This window comes from Acinonyx jubatus, chromosome B1 (genome assembly GCF_027475565.1).
Source record: "Acinonyx jubatus isolate Ajub_Pintada_27869175 chromosome B1, VMU_Ajub_asm_v1.0, whole genome shotgun sequence".
NCBI lineage: Eukaryota > Metazoa > Chordata > Mammalia > Carnivora > Felidae > Acinonyx > Acinonyx jubatus.
In genome coordinates this window covers 55134113-55161176 of record NC_069382.1, presented here as the reverse complement: position 1 = coordinate 55161176, position 27064 = coordinate 55134113, and the positions used below count along the sequence as shown (strand labels likewise).

The 27064-nt window shown below is 34.1% G+C and overlaps 1 protein-coding gene across 4 annotated transcripts in view; it reads left to right on the top strand.

Annotated features, from left to right (window-relative positions):
• Window positions 1-27064, top strand: part of GALNTL6 (polypeptide N-acetylgalactosaminyltransferase like 6) — a 1179553-nt gene that overhangs the window by 136813 nt on the left and 1015676 nt on the right. The gene's annotated exons all lie outside the window — the stretch shown is intronic.

The window sequence follows — 27064 nt, the reverse complement described above, 5'->3', positions numbered from 1 at the left end:
TTTAATATATTTTCTTTATGCTTAAGTTGTTATATCTTTGTTTTAGGACTGTCTCCTGTGATTAGGGTTGGGAAAAATCCCTTTTGTAGCAACCTGTTTAATTTGGAACTACAGTTGTCTACACAGAAGACATGTGTTTTAAAAATTAACGTGGAAGAGACATCTTACTTTTCTTTGCATTGATATAGGAGGTAACTAAGGGGCAAAAACTGTGGGCTACTTTTACTTAGAAGGAAGTATTTCCTATAGAGATGTGCTGATAATAAGTAGTTAGATAAACAGCAGTATAAAGGCACTTTGATATAGCTCTTGTGTAATACACTTCCAGTGTTTATAAGATGCTTCCTATAAAACTCACTTAAACTTTTTTTAATTATGAAGCATCTGAAATTTTACAAAGCTAACATAACTGACTCACACGGGCCATAACTAAGATTAAACAGATGTTAACATTATGCTTTATTTACTTCACATCATTCCTTTATTGAAAGAAATAAAACATTATCCTCATCTCAACACCCTTATCCCTCTTTCAGTGCTCATTCCCTAGAGTTAACTTTTACACTAAAATCTATCTATCTATCTATCTATCTATCTATCTATCATCCATCTATCTATCTATCTATCTATCTATCTATCTATGTATCTATCTATAAATGTAGTTATTTCCTCAACCATAAATATTACATATTTTGTTTGTATGATGATATGTTGTAATTTTGTAATGTAATTTTCTCACTTAACATTATGTGTTTGTGTATATATAGATTTTTTTAATTTTATTTTATTATTTTATCTTATTTATTTTATTTCATTATTTTTTTTATTCCATGCTTTTCTTTATCTAGTTTCCATTTGGTTGCATGTTTTTAAGTAACTTCCAAAAACTTTCCATGAAGGAGGTAGATTTTTTTGAACCCTAGAATATTCAACCATAACATTAGATAAAAAGTTGTGTTAGGGGGCACCTGAGTGGCTCAGCTGGTTAAGCATCCTGCTTCAGCTCAAGTCATAATTTCATGGTTTGTGAGTTTGAGCCCCGCATCAGGCTCCACGCTGACAGTGCAGAGCCTGCTTGGGATTCTCTTTCTCCTTTTTTCTCTGCCCACCCCTCCATGGTCTCTCTTTTTCTCTCAAAATAAATAAATAAACTTAAAAAAATAAAACTTTTGTCATGTGTAGAATTCTAGGGTCAGGGTTACTTACTCTCAGAACACTGAAAACATCACTCTCATTGCTTAATGAGAAACCAGAGCACAGTCTGATTCTGATACCTTTGCAGATGGTTATTTTATTTTTATTTTATAAAAGAAAGCCTTGTTTTATGTAGATTCTGATTCAGAATGCCATTGTGCATGTACTCCACATTTATTTAGTTATTAGCTATTAGAGTCATTAGCCACAGAAAAGTTAAAACTTTTATACTGTTAATTCTAAGATGTCTTTGTACATGTCTCTGTGTACATGTGTAGAATTTTGGGGCTTAAATTCCTAGTTATAGAATATCTAGGTTGTAGGATATGCGCATCTTCCGCTTTGCTAGAAATTCATTAACACTTTACTTAAGCTTCACGAATATAAATGAGTTCCGGTCTCCCACATCTTCACCAGTGCTTGTTATTATCAGATGTATTAAACTTCTATCATCTTATAAATGTGAAATAGCATCTCATTATTATTATAATTTATTCTTATCTGAAGACCAAACATCTTGTCATGTATTTCTTGACCTTTTGATTTCTTACTCTGAGAATCTCATGTCAGTATTCTTTCTGTACATTTTAGTTGAGATGTGTGATTTTTTTTCTTCCTAATTTACAAGTTATTTTTATTTTCTGAGCACTAATCCTTTGATTATAGGTTTCTCCTTTTTGTGTCATTTTCTTTTAACTTGTTTACACTGCCTTTTTTTTTCCTCTTAAGAACTTCCTCCACTGATATCATTAAAACGTTCTCCCATATTTCCTTCTGCAGGTTGAATTTTGCTTTAACTTATATGTAACTGTTTATTCTATTGACTGTCAGGGAGCCATCTGGTATTTCTTTGATCATAAGGAATAGCCAACTGTTTGAGCACAATTCATGGAACAACAAAGACCTTTCCACTGAAACAAGAAGAGTATCTAGTATTTCCATTCTGTACATTAAGTACATGCCATGTTTTTCAAAAAAAATCGTAAGTTTAAAACAAGGTATTCTATCTGATAAGATGTTTCCTTCAATGTTACTCTATTATTTCAGATTTTCTTTGCTGTTCTTGGCTATTTACTTTCCATTTAAAAAAAGGAAACATCTTGCCACATTTTAAGGATAGTATTTGTGGATTTAGATTGGAATTGTTCTGGATTTATAGAGAATATACCATATCTTCTTGTGTTTTTCAGTAGTATTTTACAATTATATGGTACATTTTGCATATATCATATTTTGGTATCATACACTATTCCTCTCTTCTGTCCTGCCTTACACTACACCAAAGTCCTTCCCTATTCTATTGGGCTGTGCATAATCCACCCCATCACCTCTCTGTTTTCATTTCCTACCACTCTTCCTTTTGACCTCTAGCTCATTCTGCTCCAGCTACATTGGTCTTCTTGCTAAGAGAATGTGAAAATCATATGCCTGTCTCAGGGATTTTAAAATTTGTGATCCCCTTTGCTTGGAATACCATCCTCTTACCCTGACTGATCTTTCCATAATAGTGTCTCTTATATCATTCAGGTTTCAGTCTAATTGCCACAGTCTTCCTTCATATTTCTTTGGTACTTCTATTAATTAGGATACCCTCCCTCATCTTCTATCCATTCATTACGTATTTTTCTTTAAAAAAATTTTTATTTACATTTATTTATTTTTGAGAGACAGAATGAGACAGAGCATGAGTGGAAGAGGGGCACAGAAAGGAGATACAATATGAAGCAGGCTCCAGACTCAGGGCAAGCATTCAGCACAGAGCCCAATTCAGGGCTCAAATCCACGAACCGGGAGATCATGATCTGAGCTGAAGTCGGACACTTAACTGACTGAGTCATCCAGGTGCCCCTACAAATTTTTCTTAATTTCAGATGAGATTGGGCATATTCAGGGTGGTATGGCTGTAGACTCTTAATTTCAGAGCAGTTACCACTTACTGGATGTTTTTAGTACATGGTAATATTTCCAATATCTAAAACAATGCCCAACTGAGTAGCCACTCAATAAATGTTAGCTGAATAACTACAAGAATGAGGACATCTGTTCTTAGGTATCATAAAATTCTTATTTTTAACTAGGTTCTCTCTCACATTAAATTTTGTAATTGTTATTGGAAAATAAAAACACAATTGATTATCTGAAAAATAATAAATATTTAATAAGTATTTAGTCTATACCAGCTGGTGTTCCAGGTAGTTTATATTTTTATTAACTCCTTGAATCCTCACATGTCTATAATATAGACACCAGTATTACTCTTACCTGCTCTTAACAGATGAAAACATTGAGGTCAGAGACTTTTAAAAATGTGTTTTTAGTCATTCAGCAAGTAACGATGGGGTCACTTAAAGTCAGTAGAACCATTACATTCTAGATCCAGAGCTTATAGGCCGTGACACAGAAAGAGTGATCTTAACAAAGATTCCTGGTTTTTAATCTGGGACATAAAATTAGGAAATGTCTGTAAAATTTTAAAATGAGAAGACTATTAAGAATAAGCAAATGCAAGGGTGCCTGGGTGGCTCAGTCGATTAAGCATCCAACTCTTGGATTTGGGTCGGTCATGATCTCATGGTTCATGGGTTCAAGCCCTGCATTGGGCTCAACACTGACAGCGTGGAGCCTGTTGGGATTCTCTCTCTCTTCCTCTCTCTGCCCCTTCTCTGCTCACTCTTTCTCTCAAAATAAATAAACTTTAAAAAAATTTTAAAAAGAGTAAGCAAATGCATGTTGATGTGCGTATGTTTAATAATTTGTTTTTCTGTACCCCCTTTAATTATCTCTTTTATATTTATTTTGTAAAAGAGAAATAATATGAAAAATTGTATCTTCAATAAAATACATCATTAATGTGCCCCACAATTCATAGTCTCCTATTTTTCTTACCCAAGACTTCACTATCATAGGACACATATTTGCCATTTTATTTTATACTTGTAATGTTATACAATATGCATTGAGATTTTGTCTGTATATGTGATATCAAATGTTTCTTAAGGAGCATAGTAACTCTTATTCACTGTAGTCAATTCACTGGTCTCAACTCTAGAGATAAAATCTTATATTTCTGCATATATTAGCAGCACCAAATAATCTATTGTGTCAAGAACAGTCATTTCTCTGTGGCATCTCATTTCCCTTGCAGATTTAAAACCCTCTCTCATTGGGCCCATCTTGCCTGGACTTCCTTGTGCCCATTTATTCTTCAAACCCATTGTCTTGTCTGTACTCAACCCACTCTGTTTACTGTTCCAGAAACATGTCTTTCACATTTTAAGCTCTGTGACCACACTGAAATCTTCTATCTCATTGGAATGTTTTTTTTTTTCCATTCTTACTCCCTTGGAGCGATTTAAAATCTAACAGCCTTTAAAAACCCAATCACATTCTACATGTCTTCCACGGAGGCATCTCTCTTTATCTTTATGACAAAGGGATGCCACTAGAGAAAATAGTCACTGGTATTGTAATAGCACTGTATGGTGACAGATGGTAGCTACACTTGTGAGCATAGCATAACATATAGACTTGTAGTGTTACTATGCTGTACACCTGAAACTAATGTCACATGTGTGTCAAGTATATATCAATTAAAAAAAAGGCAATACTACCACTTATCAGGGTACGAAGAGAAGGACTGACATGCATGTAACAAAATATCAGCAGTATTTCAAACAGGTTCCTTTACTCTGTCACTGGTTACTCATCTTACATTCTGTGCTTTGTGTGCGCAGGCCTTTCTCTATACTTTCTAATATCACTCATTGAATGAAGTCATCAACAATAATACTAGCCAAAAATTCAGAGTGAAAATGCTTTATTAGAACAGAAAAGCTTGTATCTTTTTGAATTAGTGTTTTTATTTTCTTTGGGCACATACCCTGTAGTGGAATTACTAGCTCACAGAGTATTTCTATTTTACATTTTTTGAGCAACTTGTGTGTTGTTTTCCATAATAGTGGCACCAATCTAGTGACATAGGGTGACTGCACGTATCATGATGAGCACCGAGTAGTTTATATAATTTTTCAATCACTGTGCTATACACCTGAAACTTATATAACTTTGTATGCCAACTATACTTCAATTAAAGAAATACAAAGAGAAATCTTTTATAGATAATTTTTATTCCAGTAAGTTGTGTGGTTGATCACTGTAGTTTCGGAATTTAGTCTTCAACTTCTGTCTTTTACTTTCAACTGAACCTTCTCCATTTTCTTCCTTGGACAGGGGCAATGCATTGCAGGTTTTTCTGACTCTCTCCAATCTTCCCTCTGCCACTCACACACATGCATTTAAGGACCCAAATCAAGTCTGTGGGTGAGATACTGTTTCTCACAGAAGACATGTATGTATCATTTTAGCATTTGGTCTTATGCCTGTTTCTTGTTCTAGATTTCAAGGGGATATTTCTCCTCCGTCATCATTCTGTTCAGAGGCAGTATTTATAATATGATAGAAGCAGATGATCTGAGTTTAAGTTGTGGTCAGGTGTCTTCCCGCTCGCTCTCCCTCTCTCTCTCTTCCTCTCTCTTCCTCTCTCTCTCTCTCTCTGTTATTTTTCTTATCTATAAGTAATGTATACCTTACATAGATATGGATTGATATGTGCCCCCAATGAAGTAAGTACGTAATATTTCATGAAAAATGAAAAATTGAAATGTTAACTGATTTGAAATGTTAGGCTATATCCTTTAGAAAAGTTTGTAGTACAGCCTTCCCTGATTTTCATCCTTTCTGTTTATAAATAATTTCATGCATATCTTTGACATATATGTGGATTAGATCCATTTTTTTAAAAAGTGAGATGTGGAGTAAATACATAATTAAATGCAAAACTTTGTCTGATGTCAGCCTTTGATTTGGTAAAGGAAGCTTTTTCCTCAATGCTTGTCAGTATTTTTTGGTGATGTTTTTGCATGTGTCTGTAGTGGAAAATTTCTTGAGAAGTACACATGAGAGGGCCTGCCAGCACTTACTTTTTCCAAGATCCCTCGGCAATGCCATTTGCCAGAATTGCTAGTAGATTGCATTCACAAAGAATTTCCTCCATCCTGCCTGCAGGTGGTTATTCAGCTACACTTTGCCATTTACCAGTGTCTGGACATCCTGCCAGTGCTCGTTCTTAATATAGGTCTAGCACAGCAGAGTCTTATTGAACATCCTTGATTGCATTAATGTAGAAAGGTATTGCGTTGTTGACGCAATGTTGTTGACAATCCTACTCTGAATTTATGGACACTTTGGAATTTATAGGTGAAGTTATAGACATACTGTAGATAATCACTTTCCTGTTTACTGATATTATAATGTTGATTTTAAAATATTTAAAATTCCCAACTATTGTTGACTGTAATTTCAATTGTAGATATTAGTGTTAGAATAGAGGATTATAGCCATCGTGGTCTTGTGTGAAAAAAAATTGCCAGAGATATTCTGATATTTTGTTTGAGGATCTTCAAATTTGCATCAAGTGGACATTATAAAATATTGGAAAGGGGGAGAATGAGGAGGAGACTCATACTTTATTCATTCCTCGTTACCTTTCCTACTGTGTAGGACATATTGTAGCTACCATCTGTTCAGTGCATTATAGGAATAAGTATTAAGAACAAGGATACCCATTATGGGTGAAACTGAAAAAATATACAGTAAATAAAAATCAAAATATCCAAATCATATTTTATGTTGTTAATGAAATTTATTTGCAAAAAGCATCATTTTAGAAAAGTCAAATCCTTGTTTTTCTAAATATTATCAGCTTTATTATTACCAAATGAAAAATGTAGCTGACAGAACCCTCTTTTTTATCGAATGCATTTGTTAACAGAATATCGTTTGCATCTCATGAGATTTATTTTTATAAATTATTTGTTCATAATATTTTATAGAGCCTGGGTTTTTCCTTAATAAATTTGTTGTAGAAGAACACAGAGTTGTGTGCATGGAGGATGATTCTTCAACACAGAGATGCTTTCTATGGGTGACTTCAATTACTATTTAGGAAAAACATGGCCATATGTGTGAAAACTACATCTGCTTTCCTAAAATATAAATAGTATACATGAACTCTAATACAGTATCTTTTATGGCATTTGTTTTCTGTGTATTCTAGTCAGTACTGTTTCGTCAAGGTTACCACAACAATTTTGGAATTGCAGTGTATAACATGGCACATGCCTCTTTTCCACAGTCACCAGCAAAAGGTGAATTGTGCATGATGGAAACCGGGTGTTGTAAACACACACACACACGCACGCACACACACACACACACACACACACACACACACATTATTGACTCTGTTCATTATCAACTGTGAACAGCTGCACAGGGAAGCAGAAAGCCAGTAGGCCTGCTGAGCACCTGTCTGAGACTAAAGCCATTTGAAGCCAGGTTGGAAGCAGCTGGTGGCTGAGGTGTCTTGTCTAGACAGCAGGTATCTCTGCATAGCTCTTCAAGGAATGGGCACAGGACTTTATAGAGAGAAAGTCCTTCCAGAGTTCTTGGCACAATTTCATAGGCGTGTTTCCTTCATGTTTCTTTAAAAATGAGTAAAGAGAAATAAAACAAAGGTGAATAATAGGATGTTTGGAGAATGGAGTAGAATGCTATACACATCTAAGTTGAGAACTGTAAGCAACTATGGTGACATTCCCCAAACCTTCATTTTGTAGCCAAGTACATAGATGTCCAGAGGAGGTGACTATACTGCGTCAGAGCATACAATTAGATCGTAAGAGATCTGCACTCTATCCAGATTTCCAGTGTCCATGTTCAGTACCTTTTCCAGATGTATTAAATAATCCTTACTACTCAAAATGTTGTCTGCAGACCAGTAGCATTGGCATCATCTGTTAGTTTGCTAGAAAATGTAGAATCTCAGCCTCCTTCATCGAATTAGAACTAGCATTTTAGCAAGATTCTCCATGTGATGTATAGGTTGTATTAAATCATTAGGGATATATTTATGAGTTATAAAGGTGGAAAATTGTGTGATATGTACAGTGGAGAATAAACCTCAGGTCATCCATCCATTATAATGTTCATCCAATTCTGTTGTTAAAATATTCACTTGTTTGATTTTAAAAGATCACCTCTTTTATTTTTTTAATGTTTATTTATTTTGAGAGAGAGAGAGAGAGAGAGAGAGAGAGAGAGAGAGAAGCAGAGAGAGGAGAGAGAGAATCCTACTGCACTGTCAGCACAGAACCCAATGCAGTTCTCGATCTCGTGAACCATGAGATCATGACCTGAGCCAAAATCAAGAGTTGGATGCTTGGTGTGCCTGGGTGGCTCAGTTGGTTGGGTGGCTGATTTTGGCTCAGGTAATGATCTCACAGTTTGTGAGTTTGAGCCCCACGTTGGGCTCTGTGCTGGCAAATCAGAGCCTGGAGCCTGCTTGGGATACTGTGTCTCCCTCTCTCTCTGACCCTCCCCTGCTCACACTCTGTCTCTCTCTATCTCAAAAATAAATAAACATAAAAAAAAAAGAGTTGGGCACTCAACTGACTGAGCCACCCAGGTGCCCAGATCCCATATTTTAATATAATAATTTCAGTTTTTGGGTAAATAAAAATACAGTATTCCTTTTTTACAATAAGTATAATTGTAACTTTATAGAAAGGACTTACACTGCCACAACTTTTAGTTTCTGATCACCAAAATAAACTTTTAATGAAACATTTTAATTATTGTTGTTTCTTTGTTTCTACTGCTTTAACAGGTGAAGATTGAAATTAGTAATGCACATAAGTAAGAAATAGTTAAAATCAAATTAATTTTTATGAACTCATTCAACAAGTATTAATAGTGTATATAATATGATTAGGCACTATGCTAGATAGTGATTTTATTAGGGGTTAATTGAGACTATTTTATTTTACACAGTATTCTACAAAATGATCCAGTTTTCACTGAATATCAGCTTATTTACTCACCCAGGATAGCTCACAAATGACTATAATTGGAGATGAAATGCAAACATCACCTTGATTATTTTGCAGAAACTTTGCCTCTACTCATAACTGTTGGTTCCAGGCCAGGGTATGGCTGTCACGTGACCTATGAATATCAGATTTACTCTTTTGTCTCTCCATCATGTTCCTTGACACAGAATTCATGATTTTAGAGTCAATTTTTTATTAACAGTTACTCAAGATTAAACGGCCAATTATTATTTGAAAGATGCAATTATATTGTTTTGGTCGTGCAGTTTTTTTTAATTTTTTTTAACGTTTATTTATTTTTGAGACAGAGAGAGACAGAGCATGAACGGGGGAGGGTCAGAGAGAGGGAGACACAGAATCCGAAACAGGCTCCAGGCTGTCAGCACAGAGCCCAACGCGGGGCTCGAACCCACAGACCGTGAGATCGTGACCTGAGTCAAAGTCAGACGCCCAGCCGACTGAGCCACCCAGGTGCCCATGGTCGTGCAGTTTTGAAACACTTCAAAGATTATTTAAAAATTATGGTAAAATTGGTCTCTTTAAAGTAAGAGTTTTCAAATTTCATAATCACCAGAGAGTTTTAAAAGTTCACATGCGTGGACTGCAGCCCAGATTAAAAGTTGCTAAGTCTTCATATCAAGTTTTCCCAAGAATCTGTACTTTGTCAGTCTCTTCGGTTTATTTCTGTGTACAGCTGAAGGTGGAGACCCATTGGGACAAACACACTAGAACATTTCAAATCAAGACATGACATAACTTCAGTTTCTTGAATACCTACTGGGGAGACAGGGTGGATGAAAATGAGATTACAGCATTGCTACCATCTGTGATTTATCATTGAAATGCCTAAAACTTCACTTAATAGTATAATAGTATTATATAATATACTTAATAGTACCTTATGCTATAATAGTATAATAACTATACTTAATAGTATAATAACTTAATAACTTAATAGTTTAATAACTTGGTTATTTAGAGGACATTGAGAAAGTAATTCTAAAATTAATTAGATGGTGAATACACATTTGCAGAAGAGTTAAGCCTAATGATACATTTTCTTTTCTTTTATGTCGTCGTCGTCGTCTTCTTCTTCTTCTTCTTCTTCTTCTTCTTCTTCTTCTTCTTCTTCTTCCTCTTTTTTTTTTTTTGAATAAAGCCAGGGAGGTATTATGGGCAAAAAGACCCTTATGTTAGAGTTTCAGTTACAATATTTTTCATTTAGGAGCTCTTAAACAGAGGAGACTATGACACCAGTTTATGTAAATATATATATATATATATTAATATATAATATAATATAATATAATATAATATAATATAATATAATATAATATATATAATATATATAATATATATAATATATATAATATATATAATATATATAATATATATAATATATAAATATATATATACATATAGCCTATTCTTAGTATCCAGTTACTCTTCCAATCTGCCCAGTGGCATCCAGGCAAAACTGTGACCTTGAAATTTGACTTAATTTCCCCTTGTTTTCTCCATCTAATATTTATTCCTTGGGAATGTTTATTATATCTCAATGCTCCCAAATCCTGGTGAACCTTCCCAAACCCAGCAGTTTCATTTGGTCTCCAAATACTAAAAAAAATGTTTGTCATGTTCTTTCTTGCAAGAAACAGAAGCTCCATGTCTTTCTTTAGGTTGCAAGATGCCAGTCGTAGAGAGACTAAGTTGTTTGAGGAGTGATGTGGAAAGTGCTAGAGGACAGGTTCTGGGTTCCATTTTTAACTCCAACTTTGAGTGTTGAAATCCTATTAAGGCCAAAGAATGTAGGAATAGGTACTTTGAAAGCGAGAGTTTTTTCAGTGTTATTTTATTTAATTTAAAACATGTGAACAGGTGTCTAGAGTTGACCCTGTGTAGGCATACAGGTGGGTCATATATTGATAATGATAGAGAGGAGTAACAACAGAAAAAAACTGAAAGGCTACTCCACAGGGGACTGTTTGTGATGAATAAATGGAGTCTTCGGTGTTATTTCAAATGAAATAATAAAACACCAGTAACCAGATTATAAGATGGAACACACTGATTCTTTTATTTTGATGACAATTTATCTTGTATACCAGTATTTTGGAGAGAAACATAAGTAGAATCCAGAATAAGTGTGCCTCCATATATGTGTAGATATACTGGCTTAAAATGTCCTGGTCAAGTGTATAGATCAATTTTGTGACTAACAGTTTTGCTACTTTATTGTTTTGGTACATGAAAAGTAAGGATTTTTTTCTCTACCAACATTTAGTAAAAAAATGATAATGTTTGTGCCAAATGTTCCCCTCATGTTGACAACAAAGGCAAGAATAAATGAAGGGATAATAATAAAAGTAGGTTTTGCCATGACTAATCTGCAGAATTGTTCTAATTATGGATAATCTGGCATTATTGCATAGAATAATCAGACAAAATTTGCTTATCTCTGGGTTCAAATACCAGTTCCTTAGATTAATAAGAGGCTTGCTTTTTGATGAACAAGGTGATGTGTATACTAATATGGCTCATGGTGTTGGCATAATCAGATGTCCCTTTTCGTTCAAAATCTGTCATTTAATAGAAGTTTGAAGACAAGCCAAGTACAATATAAATAGACCAAGTGGGTACAAAAAACTGTTCAGTGCTTGGAAAAGGTGTGGAACATCTGTTCATATAGAAAGCGTTGGTTCACTGACTTAATTGAAGGTGGCCCAGATGCTAAATTTTAGGTTTTGGGGTTTTTTTTTGTTTGTTTGTTTGTTTGTTTTCTGCTTCAACAGTTGGTCTGTTTTTCTTCTCAGGTTGCTGTAATTAAAAATGCAAAATTTGTATGAACCTGACTTTTGTGAGGCCAAGAACATTTTAGTAAGATGTGGATCATTTCTTTTAATGCCAGAAGAAAAAAATCTATAGTGTTTTAATACAAATCAAATAGTCTCAAGAAAGAATTCTCAGGTATAGTCATAAATCACTTAATGAAACATTCATTTATGCCTGTGAGTTAACAATATAATCTTACCCATAAAAGGCTTATTATGACCTGAACTTGTGAGAAACTCAGAACAATTATATAAAAATGAAAAAAAATGTTTTAAAACTTATCATAGTGGTGTAAAACTAAAATATATCAAAACAGGGCATAAACAGTTTCCAGTGATACTATATTTCTTCACTTTTGTACTTGAGAAGAAAGGACATTTCAATGAATAGAAAATAAAATATTGAGCTTTTATTTGGTAACAACACTGAGAAAAATAATAGAAACTATCATGGCACTATCATAGAGTAGATATCACCTCAGGGCGAACACCGCATCTCTAACAATGTCAGGTGAAACCTTCCAGTTGACCCTGCACAATCAAAACTTCACAGTGCGAGTAACTGATAAGACTGTCCAATAAACAACTTCTAGCCTCACTTTCTTAGCTACGGAGTGAAAGCTCCACTTCAGATACTGTTGGGTGGAAGAATTTCCCCTTCTCCAGTATACCTCAAAGAACACTGAGAAGTGGATTGGAAAACGTTATCTCAAAGAGCAGTTGCTAAATTATTAAAATTTAAGTTAATTTCTGGAGTAAGAGTCTGGCTTTAGGGAAAGCAAATCACTGTTAAAAAATGAGTATAGGGGCACCTGGGTTGCTCAGTTGGTTAATCATCCGACTTTTGATTTTGGCTCAGGTCATGAGCTCATGGTTCATGAGATTGAGCCCCATCTCAGGCTTTGCGCTGACAGCCAGAGCCTGCTTAGGATTCTCTCACCTTCTCTGCTCTTCCTCCACTTGTGTGCACTCTCCCTCTCTCTAAAAATAAATAAATTTAAAAAAATGAATATAATAAAGTGACATTAAATTTTTGTAAGAATCCCTATTCCTATTTTTGATAACATTTTAGAGTTCAATCTCAGAAATTTCTTGTTCACCTATTCCAATTTAGTGATTCTGTATGACACAGCTTCTTATTATTGAAACAATTTACTTAATTAATAAATGAAAAGGTGTTAAGAAAGGCCTACTGATTCCATAAAACTGTTGATTTCTAGAAAATATTCTACCTTTGACCACGAAGGGTGTGCAGTTACAGAAATTTGGTTTGTGTATGTGTTTACATAGTACTAATTTCCTTACATATCTAATTCCCTATTGTAAAAATGGAGTTTTCTAGAAAATCAAAAAATCCTGGTCTCTTACTTAGTCTCATTCTTGGGTTTTTCAGGCATCACCAGGTAAATAAATTAGAATTTCAAGCTCAGCTCTCAGGTGCAACAGTGTTGGTACTTCTGATGAAAAAGGTTTCCAGGAAAATTTGGTCAAATAAAGAATGGATGTATATGCAAATGAAAAGCAGTGACATAAATGGAATTCAGTTTCTGTTCAATTTTTGTGTTGTCTTTTAGTTGTTTCCTGATAAGTAAACATAGGAAAATATTTAATCCTTCTGTAGTGACACAAAGGCTCAGTAATTATTATGCAACAATATGACTCTGAATCTTTAAAGTAGATGAATTTTCATGGATAACGGACAGATTTCATTCTAGATACTTGTATTTTTTTCACTGTTCTGCATGTGTTATGTGTCTTCAAACCTGGTTATTATTTCCAGAAGAAAAGCCACTTTTTTATATAGAAACTTCAAAATACATCAGTGATGTTGAGTAAAGGCTGTTTTGGTTTTGCTTATTTGTTTAAGTTTTTGAAGCCTGCACACTTCCTTTCAATAACTAGTGAAGGTCCATGCTTTAGAAATTTACCACTTGCAGGGCGCCTGGGTGGTTCATCGGTTAAGCCTCTGACTCTTGATTTCAGCTCAGGTCATGATCTCACGGTTCATGAGATTGAACCTCACATCAGCGTGGAGCCGGCTTGAGATTCTCTCTCTCCCGCTCTCTCTCTCTGTCCCGCCCCTGCTCAAGTTCTTTCTCTCTCTCTCAAAACAAATAAATAAGCATTAAAAAACAAAGATATTACCACTTTCTTGGTCTTTTTCAATGCCTGCCTAGTTACTCCTCAGTCTCCAGTTCAGGGCAGCATTGAATGTGAAATATCTCATGTTTCTCAGCCACATCTCTGGCACCAGCCATTGAATGCAGAATTTATATGACCTCTGCATCATTACTTGGGGTACTGACAGTTGATCCAGCTTTTATGCTATAATTTGGTGCCACCCACAGCACCTGCTTGACATTTCCTTGCCTAGAATGTGTAATATCCACTACCCATGAACTTATGGTAAATATTGCTTGCATGAAATGTCGAGGAAGCACCAGTTCAGGTTTTTATCCAGTACGATATCATAAGGATATTGCTTTGGAATTTGCAGAAGAAATCCTCTGTGTAGGTGTGAATTAAAAGCAATGTTGAATATATAAAACCTGCACATTGCATTATAACTTAATTTCTGAAGTGAAAACTGAATTTGTGGCTAAGCTGAAGATAAGACACACTCTTTCTCTTAAGACCAATGCTTAGATTCAAGAACTGGGAACTGGAAGTGAAGTGAGGAACACAAATATTTTTATGCCAATCACAGTGAAAGCAGTGGAATTGCCTATCTGGGAAAGCTGGAGTTATCATCCTTTGTAATGAAAGTGAAGGAAGAAATGGAAGTTATAATGCCTTTGAAAATCCATGGCTTATGGATATGATGGCTATAGATTAGCAACTAAAATGTGAATTGATAACATTTTTAATCATTCCACAACTTTATGCTAATAAAGAGAGTTGACTTATTTATAGAGGTAAATAAATGATTCTTACCAAACCTGCTATTTCACAACAGTATGGGGAGGGTATCTTAATTTGACATTGACCTCAGTCGCCTAGTCATATCACCAAGTAATTAACAATAATGTATAGCTAATCAAATAGATTTTTCCAAGTTTGATAATCTGATAGTGCAGCCATAAACAATGAACTTTCTTTCTTTGCCCTCATTCAGGGAATCAGATATTTAGAACTAAAAGGATTAGTAACAAATCAATCCAAGCCCATTATTCCAAATGAACAAAAGAAGTTTTAGGGTGGCTAGTTGACATCCTTGATTCATAAAATTCACTCATAATCAAATGTATATAATAAATAGTAATCTGGTGTTATATTGCCTTAACTATTGATTCTTTCAATGATGGTTTTGCTGAGTGCTAATCAACTTATTGATTTTTTTAGATAAGCCATCAGTAACTTTCTTTTCTGTAATAATAAAATTGTTCCATTAAGGAAATGTAGCTGTTATTCTTATATATTAGAGGAGTACCATTTCCACTTTTATTATTCTTTGCTGTGAATACCAGTAAAATATGTAAATTCATAGTGGCTTTGATTATTTATCTACATATTCTAACAATTTTCTAAATATAATAGTATTTAGATAAATTCATGAAACATTGGCATCGTCTATTTTCAGTCTCATTAATTCATTAGAATATGTTTTTTCTGTATGTAAGGCCCAACATCATGCAGATTTCACCACTGACTTACTGAGGTGAAAGGGGAGAATGTCGGGACTACATCCTGTATACATTTAGAATTTTTATTTTTTCTTTTTAAAAGAAAATTTTGTTTAATTAAAACATAAATATTTATGGAAAACTTATTGTTTATCAAGAGCTAAGCTAGGTTAGGCAGTACAGATAAGTAATTATTAGACACATGCCCTACCTACTAAGAATCTATAAATGTAAATGGGACGCAAATTTACAGGAAGCAGTAAATAGATAAATGTGAATGCCGTATTTACCATTAAGAAGATGAATATGGGAGCATATAGTAAAGTTCTAGCTAGACCCACAGTAAAGAAGCTGTGAACTTTAGAGCTGCACAGTCATATCTATAGGTCTGGGATTTGCTTTCTTTCCCTAGCTGGTCTCAGACAAGTCACTTTGCTTGTCTAAATTGCTGTTGCTTTCTCTATTTGATAGGACTGCTTTCATCTAACTTACGTGTTTTTTATGAGAACAGATTCAAAAAGTTCATGAAAAGCACACTGTTTGTCACATACAGTGTGTTTGATAAACATATTTCATTATCAACTATGAAAACAGAGGAAACAGATAACATTGTATCCTCAGGAAAAGCAAGGGAAAAGAAAGAACATTTAAGGTAAATCTTAAAAATTGCTGATAGTCAAAGAGAGGGAGGATATGGAGAGAGGATGGAAATAAGAATGTTGCATTGAGAACAATTTCCATGCTGACTCATCTCTGGATTCCCACATTACCACATAGGAGATATTTCAGCTACTGAATGAATGACTATTAAAAATAAATGAATTATGGGGCACCTGGGTGGCTCAGTCGGTTGAGCGTCTGATTTGACTCACGTCATGATCTCACGGTCTGTGGGTTCGAGCCCCGCGTCGGGCTCTGTGCTGACAGCTCAGATCCTGGAGCCTGTTTCGAATTCTGTGTCTCCCTCTCTCTCTGCCCCTCCCCCACTCTCACTTTGTCTCACTCTGTCTCTCAAAAATAAATAAATGTAAAAACAATTTTAAAAATAAATGAATTAGGAAAATACAAGATAGTTTGCCTATATACTTTAATCTTCAGAGGCAAAGCAATATGAATATTTAAGAGCCACAGAACATCTATACATGTAAAAGGAAAAGTAACAATCTGATAGGCTTAGACAAAAGATTCCAGACTAGAGAGGAAACCAATCTAATAACCACAGTGCAAATGCACTAAACCAAAGTACTGTGTGTTATGAGAAAATTTATAATTACTTTGTAAGAACATGATCTTATAGAATATAATGGGTTTTTAAAAAATAACTTAAAGAATCAAGAAAATTGTCAGTAATTGATGGGAACAGTAAATTAAAAATTAAAGAAAAATGGAGTCAATATCAAGAATCTTAATAATCTACACTCACTTCAAGATAAATGGGATCTGTGTTCACTTCAGTATAATAAGAGGATTAATGAGTTCACACACACACACACACACACACACACACACACACACACACATACACACACACACACACACCAATAAACCAATGTGGATTTGGCTAGAACTGACATGGGTGGTTAAATGGAACTGGCAGGCATAGCAATATATCTGTATCATGAATGAAGCATGGCTCTTTGTTGAGAGAGTTCACTGTAGAACTCTTGGCCAAACAGGTGCTGCATTTTGTTTCCCCACAAGTACTATTTGATCATTCTGTCTGAAAAATTTAGCATATGTGATACTAGAAAACCATTAACCCTGCAATAAAGCCAATTCTCTCCAAACATTCTTCCCTTGAAATAGGATACATTCTCCCCCTTGATGCTCAGTGAGTTTTAATTTTCTACAAGATGCCAGATATAGGGGAAAGAATCCTTTTTTTGTCTTTGACAGTAGGGGAGCACTTTAAAGCCAAGTGGCCTTTATATTTTCATTTTTTGGGTGAATGCCAAGTGTACAGTCACCACAGCCAGAGTCTCCATGACAGCTTTGAGGAGAAGCTTTTTACACCATTGATCCTTCAGCTGGCCAGGCTACTTTACTTGTAGCTTGGCAGGTTTTCGTACCTTTGAGAAAAGATCCCAATTTAACAACCTCCTTAGCTGCTTTTATGGCTCTTCACTCTCTAGAAAGAATTCATTGTCATTCTTGCTTCAAGCTGGCATAATTTTTTTCATTGGAGACCATTTTAAGCAAAAACCCAGAGATGTGTGTGGTTTCGTGAGTTCTTAAGGAAGTCGTGAAAATTCTTACTTTTACATAGACAGTATTCAGTAAACATTTAGAAGGAAGGTGACACTTAAGCAGAGAAGAAAAAGGAGAATATGGGAAGAGTGACATCTATGGAATAGATTAAAAAAATAAATTAGTGTGGATTTCAACTTATGCATTACCCAATATATAAAGACTGTCTTCTAATCTTTTGTAGTTATTAACTCTCATGCTCAAAGCTTTTCAGAGAATATTTGAACTGTTTAGTGTCATTTTATTTCTTGGCTTATGCTATAGCAATTTTAACACACATAAAGCAATATCACAGAAGTTTTTAAATAACTTGTATAACTGTAAAGAGAGAAAATGAGCAAAAGAGCTATAATATTTACAGAATAGTGGGTTTGCTGTCAGAAACTTGAATGGCATGCTGTATGGTCATGACATTTTGTACTTTCCCATTTTTGTCCTTAGCCTAATAATCCTTATTTTACTTTGGTCATAAAGCATTTTTGCATGATCAGTTTGTTTGTATCATTTACTCTGCGATGTAGAAGTGGGGGCTGACTTTATGAACTTATTTACTTCTAAAATTTCCAAATCAGATGCCATTTTACTTCTTACATTACATCAACTAATTCTCAGTTTCTTTACCCCAAAGCGATGTAATTATAAAAGGAACTTTTGAAATCCTCTGTAATAGACCTCTTCTTTATTTCTTCTCAGTCCCCTGTTCTTCTTGCTCTCATCTTTAATGTTCTTTCTGCTTTCTCAGAAAATGACGGAGAAGAGAATCCCTTCTGGGTTGATGTTTTACTTGAAGTTCACACCTATAGATATAATTTTATCGTTCCCTCAGGATGTCTATAAATTTCTTCATACAGGTAGACTTTTTTTAATAGACTGCTTTTGACAAGTTAAGAGGTTAGGAGATTCTGTTCTTCAGAATAAGTTGCGAGGATACATTGTTGTTTTTATAATCACTAAATTGTAAAATTGGTACAATTGTCTCTTCTTTATATGGATCTGTTAAATGAATCAACTTTCTTCTCTAACTTCACCTTTGAACATAATCTTTCTAGAAATTATGTAACATTTCATCATAACCTAAACTGAATTGCAATAGGATTTACACTAATAAAGTGAAAATGCTTTTTGGAATCTATGTGTAATATATAGGAAGTGGTACTGTAAATCAGTGATGAGTAAAAATAAGTGTGTTTTTAATAATGAAAGGTATGCTGTGTCAAAACATAAAGCATCATTTCAAGGATGTATAATTTTTATTTTTTGTATGTACATTTATGATTTGTAATTGTACCTCATTGTTAATTTTAGCTTTTTAACTTTTTAGGGAAAGCATTCAGATAAATATTGTATTAGAATTAGAAAAAAAATATTCAACAAAAAATACTAAGTACTTGCTATACTTAGGATTCTTTGCTAAACAATATGAAAGGTAAGAGATCTATGTCAGAGATACAAAATCTAAAATTCTTGGTAAGATTAATTTTAGGTTTTCTTAGAGGATCTATACTAACACACTTGGTATGAGTTTCTGTATCCTTCACAGTAAAATGAGAGTGTTGGATAAGGTGATTTCTAATGGTATTTTCAGAGAAAAAATATTATTCTCTAATCCTTTGTCTTGGTCAAAAGCTTGTGACCTTGAGCTGCTCTTAAATATATTTATTGATTCAATATAAATCAGAAAATGCATTTCTAATATCTGTTAGATAGGATTGATATTTAAGGTTCCTTTTGGGTGTGAGAAGGAAAATGAGTCATCATAGGGGTTTGTAACTATCCATCTCTCCACTAAGATCTAACTTGTAATCAATTTTAGTGTTCAAATGGAACGTAGCCTTGTATTATACAAGGATATTTAGAGCACATTGCAATATCACCTGTGCAAAATAATTTATCTTTTGCTGAAATTAATAGATAAATGATATCAACTAAGTATCTGGCTATCTGTTCCTTTAGAAAGTTTTCTATTACCTTCTTCCTACACCCTAAAGTACTCTTTTAATCAGAAGTACAAGGAGAGCTAGAAAATATTAGTGGCAAGACAATGTTTACTGAATCAAAAGCAGTACCTGCATAAATGCCTCCTGAGAAGATGGCTGGAATGAGCTCTCTCATACAGACTGTTAAATTTCAGTAACCAGCTGAACTCCTCTAAATGTTTATTTGAACAGAATATTTAAAGAACATCAAATCTCCCCTTTATAACCAATTCTCCAGACACTTAATGTGTTGATATTTAGATTCTAAAATTTATATCAGAAAGCATCATTGAAACAGATTCTGATTATATGTAATTGGCTAAGAAGTTGCATTAAGGAAGACTCTTGGGTGTGCATTCAGGCATTCATGTGTCCAATAAGAACTACTTGTGGGGATATTCTGATCTGTTCAGAATTATTTTTTTTTCTCTAAAGGTTTTAAGGTATAAGAGAAGATGAAATAGTTGCTAGATGAAGCTAGAAAAAGGAATAGCAATGCAGTGAAGAGTATTATGAAATATAAAAATTTCATATGACTCCCAACTTGCAACTAATATCAAAGTTGAAAATCAATGTTTATTGATCCATGTATCCATTTCCATGCAGTCTCTATAAAGTACATGCATGCTGATGTTAATATTTTATTGGCATATGTAACAGGCATAAACTTTTCTTCTCTCTTGAGACTTTTTCTGTTCTTAAAGAACTTAAAATAATAGCAGGAAATATATAAAGTGATATTTGCTCCTAGATCTTTGGGAAGCATTCAAAATACATAAGTATACTATTAGAAGCAGAATGAAAGGCACACTGAAAACAAAGACTAGTACACATTTAATTGTTACTGAGCCTCATATTACTGATATTACATCTGGGTCAAAGTTTGCTTCCAGAATTATTTTGTATGCATATATATATCTTATAGGACTTTTGTTTTTTACTATAGTGAACAGCTAAAGTACTTGGGATAAATCTTGAGACAATCACAAGTGATTTGACATCATGCTGAAAGTAAAGGCATATTAAAAAATATTGCATTATGTTTATAAAGACTTTATTGAGAAGAAAACAAACAAATTTGCTTTGTTGCATTAACCTAATAGTATAAAGAGGTTATAATATGTCTAGGAACTTAAAAAATAGCATTAGCAATTTGGGAAATGTCAATGCAAAATAGCATAGTTCAAATAGAATTTCAGAGTATTTCAAGGCTGACCTAATATCTACTATTTGCTTTAATCATTAGAAATCAAAATTCTCACTATACCTGAACAATGTCTATTTATAAAACCAAAATGTCAAGAGTTGCAAGAGATACTGGTTATTTTCTTACTAAGAAAAGTTTAAGAAATAAAACAAAAGTTAAATATCTGGGAAATAACTAAAACAAGAAGAGCAAACAAACAAAAAGGGTTGGGTGCCCTGTGGCAACATTGTCTGTTGCTTTTATTGTAATTTCAACATTTTGTTTTCTCTTAAGCACCTTATGGGTAGAGCTTTGCAACTCTGCACATGTACATTGGGAGATACAACTATTATGGTGTATCTTATTCATCTTTCTGTCCTTTACTAACACTAACATGTTCTACAGCAGGCACTCAGGAAACCTCATGGAACTCAAATTCTCATGGGACAGACTTAAACCTTGTAGGACAAAGGAGAGAGAATATCTCTGCAGATTATGTCACATGTTATAAAAAATACTGGGAAACACTATATCTAGATAGATAGATAGATAGATAGATAGATAGATAGATAGATAGATAGATATCTGAGAAACACTGGGAAAGATGACCTACTTGGATGGGATGGCCAGAAGGCCTTTTCAAAGCCAGGAGTAAGATGAGACAGCTATGCAGAATCATGAGAAGAACGTTCTTGACAGTGGCAGGAGTTTATGCAGAGTGTGGGAGGAAGAGGGCTTGACATGTTTGAGGGACACAAGAGAGGTCTGGAGGGCTGGTGTAGGATGATCCTGGGGTGTTGGTAAGGACTCAGGGGATTTCATTAAGTATAGAGGGAACAAATGAAAGGTCCCAAGCAAAGGAGTGAAAAGATATTTTTTAAGTATGTTTTAAATAATGCTCTGGCTAGTCTGTCGATAATGGATTAAGATATTGGGAGATGGCAAAGGTGGAGAATACCTGGCTATTGCCCTCCCCCACAGTGTTTCTCAGAATTATTCTCATTATTAAATATTTTATTATACAGACATACATGCAACCTGCCTCCCCCTTTCCCCTTTTAAATTTTTTTTAATACGAAATTCATTGTCAAATTTGTTTCTATACAACATCCAGTGCTCATCCCAACAGGTACCGTACCGTCCTCAATTCTTATCCATTATCTCTATTTCCATGTGCATCAAAATTGTGCTTTTCTTTACTACCACTTATGTCATTACTGCTCTGTCCCTCCCTCTTCTTTTAACTTCGTGGGGCTAATTGAATTTTTGAAGGAAACCTTCATATTGACCTCAATTGCCATCTCCTTGCACCTGACAGAGTTACACTTGCTCTGGAACAGAACCTGTGAATTATAGGTTTTAAGTAAGGAGACTTTTGCATTGAGCATGGTTAGGGTTAATTTCTCAGTAACATATGCAGGTCCGAGCAGAGACACCTTATGCTTCCTCATATCAAATACCTCAATTCCTTGTCTTTCAGATACAATCACTGAAGGACCTGAGTGTTTTCACCACCTGTATTCATAGCAGAGTGCTGAGAGGTGCACATGATCTAAACAACAACATACAGTGAACTGAATATAAGGAGATAAATAGCTATTTGATTCACTGTCTAGTCCCTCAGTTCTACCTACAAAGACCCAAAACCTGGCATGGCAAGGGAATGATTAATATGAGATTCAGGATGAACCGCCTCCAACCCAGTGATCTAGGTTCAGTTTGGTGATAGTCTGGGGAGTAGGGAAGGAGTAAACAGATGTCACTAATGTGTCACTAATGTGATCACAGAGTAATCTCTGTGAGCTCACCTTTAGTAGCAGCTAATGTGTGCCAGGGCCTGTGTCTTGTTCCCAATCATGTCAGAAGGCAGATGTTTGATAAAACTGATGAGCATATGACTAGAGAAAAGCCCACAGATGTTGCTGGTTATGAAGTTCAGTTGAACTGATTAATTCTGATTTTACACATTCAACTCTGTAAGTGCATAACCACATTAGAGGCTTCGAATAACTGACTCGTGAGAAGTTTTCATTTAATGTTAATATATTTTCACTTGGGGACTTGTCTGCCCATTTCACTGAAGCTCTGGGCTCCAGTTGTATAATAATGAAACACAGAAGGAATAAAGTAATATCATGTAATGTGTACACAGCAGCAATGAAGGCATACCAGTTCCTTCCCCTGTTTCATTTGTGAAGGATTTAGAAAGAGAACCATTTTTAAAAGAAATGCAATTTCTGGGAAAAAATAACAGTGAATGACACAGAGTCTGTTTATTTCTTTTGAAGCTGTCAGAGTCAGTGAAGAAAACCACTTTGGGGTACTTGTCATAGGAGTGAAAGGGCTTGATGTTGAGGTTTTATTAACTCTGCTGATATGGAAAACTTCAAATCTAAACTGCTATAGGTATTATATAAAGTAATTTTGATACACCAGTGGCTGTGGCCCTGGGTGTAAATTCACACCATGTGAGTAAATAAAGCTGGAGTAAATTTTCCAGTGGTGAAACCCTATATAATCTTGGGTTTTAGTTAAATTAATTTGAGGTTTTGAAATATGAGTTGTGTGTGTGTGTATGTGTGTGTGTATGTACTTATTTTTTGATAGTCTGTAAATACACTCTGTCATCTTTAATAATGTTTTAAATAACTATTTTTTGCCATACACATATCTATAGAACATAAAATATATCAAATGATAATAATTTGTTGTTAGGAGTTTATGCTATTTAAATTAATAATATTATATCCTTCTCTCTCACCTTCAACATTCTAAGTATTTTCTCTTCCATGAGTGATTGTTTCTCTTTGGTTAGTTTTGAAATAATGATATAAAATGTCAACACAGTTTCTGAAAATACACATTATTTCAATACAATCTCCTTTAGTAAATGATCTCCAGCAAATGATTTCTACATTTGGCATATGTCACATATGAGAAGAAATTCAATTTCAGAATCATATGGAAAGTAGTTTTCCAACAGTATGGCAGACTAGGAAACCATTCATTTTAAAATAAGTAAAAATACCAAATTATATGTTAGAAGTATTTGTCTTAACTGGCAGACCACACAATGGACAATAATCATGAGAAGATACTCACCACCACTAACAAATGGTGAAGGGGCACCTGGATGGCTCAGTTGGTTAAGTGTTCAACTTTAGCTCAGGTCATGATCTCATGGTTCGGTTCATGAGTTTGAGAACCGAATTGGATCTCTGCTGTCAGCACAAAGCCCATTCCATCTCCTCTGTCTCCCTCTCACTTTACCCACCCCTCTCTCTCTCGTAAAAATAAACATTAAAAAAAATAAATTAAAAAAAACACAAATGGAGGAGAAAACAGAAATACATTTTAGCAATCATTAAATTGGAAAAATATATCGTACAATACCAGGGGTTTCTGGTGTATATGTAAATGATATAACGGTATCCCCACAAAACTAGTAAAGTTGGTGATGTGCAAATTTTATGAACCAGAAAATCCCCTCATAAATATAATGTGAACAATAGCATACACATTAAAAAAATAAGAACATAAAGTTAATGGAAAAATATGTGGACTCTATGAATGGTGTTCTGACATTTTCCACTCAACTGTATTTTAAAAATTCTATTCCTGACTCACTGAAGTAATTCTATGCCACTAAAAAGTTGTTATCTGTGGGTTGAGATATATATTCCTAGAGCAACTTTTGCACTGTATAAGAGGAAAAGTGAAGAAGAAATTTCACAGAAACATTTTTCTAATATATAAAGAGTACTGGTCCTGATGCCTACTTGTTAAGGAAGTGAGTAATGATTTGTGGTATATATTCACACAACAAACTATTTTGTAGCAACAAAAACAAATGGACTTTAGTTCACAGAGGTCTTATTGAGCAAATACTACAAATTTAATTTATGTAAAATTAAGCAATACCAGAGAGACAGACAGACAGACATAGATCATGCATAAGTTTGTATGTGTATGTGGAAGGATGTTTGTTTGTTTGTTTGTTTATGTGGAAGAATGTTAAAAAGCCAATGAATAAATAACAGATAACCCACGTTAATTGTGTCCTGGGAGATCGAAAGGAATGGGGATGCAATGGTGGAAGGACAAACAGGGTCTTCAGAATTATAGGCAATGTTTGATTCCTTAAACTGGGGTTAGATATGAATTGATTGTTTCATTTTTATTCATTATGTGTTACATATGCATTCTTTTGAATATAAATAATTATTTAAAATTTAAAAACAGTCTGTACAGAATTCTCATCATTTTTGAAAGTTTTCACTGAAATATGAAGAAGTGCAGAAATATGCCCATAGTTTAAGTGTACAAATAATGAAATTTCACCATCTGAAGAACATCTGGATCACAAAACACATCTCTAAAACCCAATGGTACTTTGTTGTTCACTCTCCCTCCTGGGCACAGCCTCCCCTGCAAAAGGTGACCCTTCCCCTTCTAACAGCATAGACTTGTTTTGTGTGATTTTAAGCTTGACAGATTCCACCAAATTACATGTAGGATTATATATTACTGAAAATGGTGTGTGTGTGTGTGTGTGTGTGTGTGTGTATTATATATTTTAATTTTATGTTCTACCTGTTTTCTGCTTTAATTACTATCTGTACATTGACCTTATATTCATTGACCTTGGTAAATTCACTCATTAATTCTAATACAGCATCTCTAATATTTTGGATTTTTCATAAACAATCGCATTGTCCACAATTATGATAGTTTTATTTCCTGCTTTTCAGTCCTTCAGTCTTTTCTTCCCTTGCTTTACTGTGCTGGTGTGAACTTTCAGTATAAAGTTGACTAGCAGTAGTGATAGTGGGTATCTAATCTCATTGCCAGTCTCAGAAGGATTTTTTAAAGGCATTTTTACTTTTAGTCTTCCATAGTCTCTAGCATATTGAGGAAATTACTCCTTATTCCTAATTTTTATTCCTATTTGTGGTGTATTGGTAGTTCTTTCCATCTTAATATATATTCTATTTTATCAAATTATTTTTCCACAGCTAACAATATGACATAATTTTTTCTCCTTTTTTTCTGTTAATGTAGTAAGATATATTGATTTATTTTTAAATGTTGAATCAACCTTGCATTCCTATAATATGTCCTATTAGCCATTCAGTATTCCTTGATTTGTATACAGTTAGATTCTCTTTGCTATCATTTTATGATTTATGCATCTGTGTTCATGATAGAGATTGGTGTGTACTTTTCTCTTTTAATGTCTTTGTTAGGATTTGAGTTCTTAAAATATGCTATTGCATGTTCCCTTTTATCTTATTCTCTGAAAAATTTTATTTAAGATTATTTTTTTCCTTAAATATTTGGAGGAATTAACCACAAAATCAAATGGGATTGAAGGGATATTTTGTGTGTGTGTGTGTGTGTGTATGTGTGTGTGTGTGTGTAAAGATATATAATAATAGATCAACTGTTTTATTGGATGTAAAAGTTTCAGGTTTATAACTCTTCTACCCTCAGCTTGATGGGGTTTTTTTTTTTGCTTTGCTTTGTTTGTTTTACTAATTTTTCTATTTCATCCCAATTTTTGTCAAATTTATTAGTATTTATAACATCCTCATAATATCTTTTAATATTTTTGAAAATTCTTTAAGTGGATATTGAAGCTTAGTTGGCAGTTATTTTCTTTCAGTTTTAAATGCTATTTCATTGATTTCTGCTGTCCATCATTTTTATGAGACATCAACTCTCAGTCTTCTTGCTATACCAGTGAAGGTAATACTTTTTGTCTTTTTTGTCTTCTTAAAAATTTTCCCTTTGTCTCCAGTTTTCAGAAATTTTATCATAATAGTTGATTACACCACTGTCTCACACACTACACATCATCTCTGTGTTGATGCTGACCACAGCAACCGTGGAAGACAGTTTTTGTTTTGATTTTTTGGCAGCAGTGGGTGTTGTCCAGCATTTTACCTCCTTCCAGTGTTTGGCAAATGTTTCTTTTTGGTGGAAGGTTAAGTTCCATCTTTCACTGAATTTAACAAAATCACATACTCACTTTGTTTGCATCCTTTGCAACTAAATT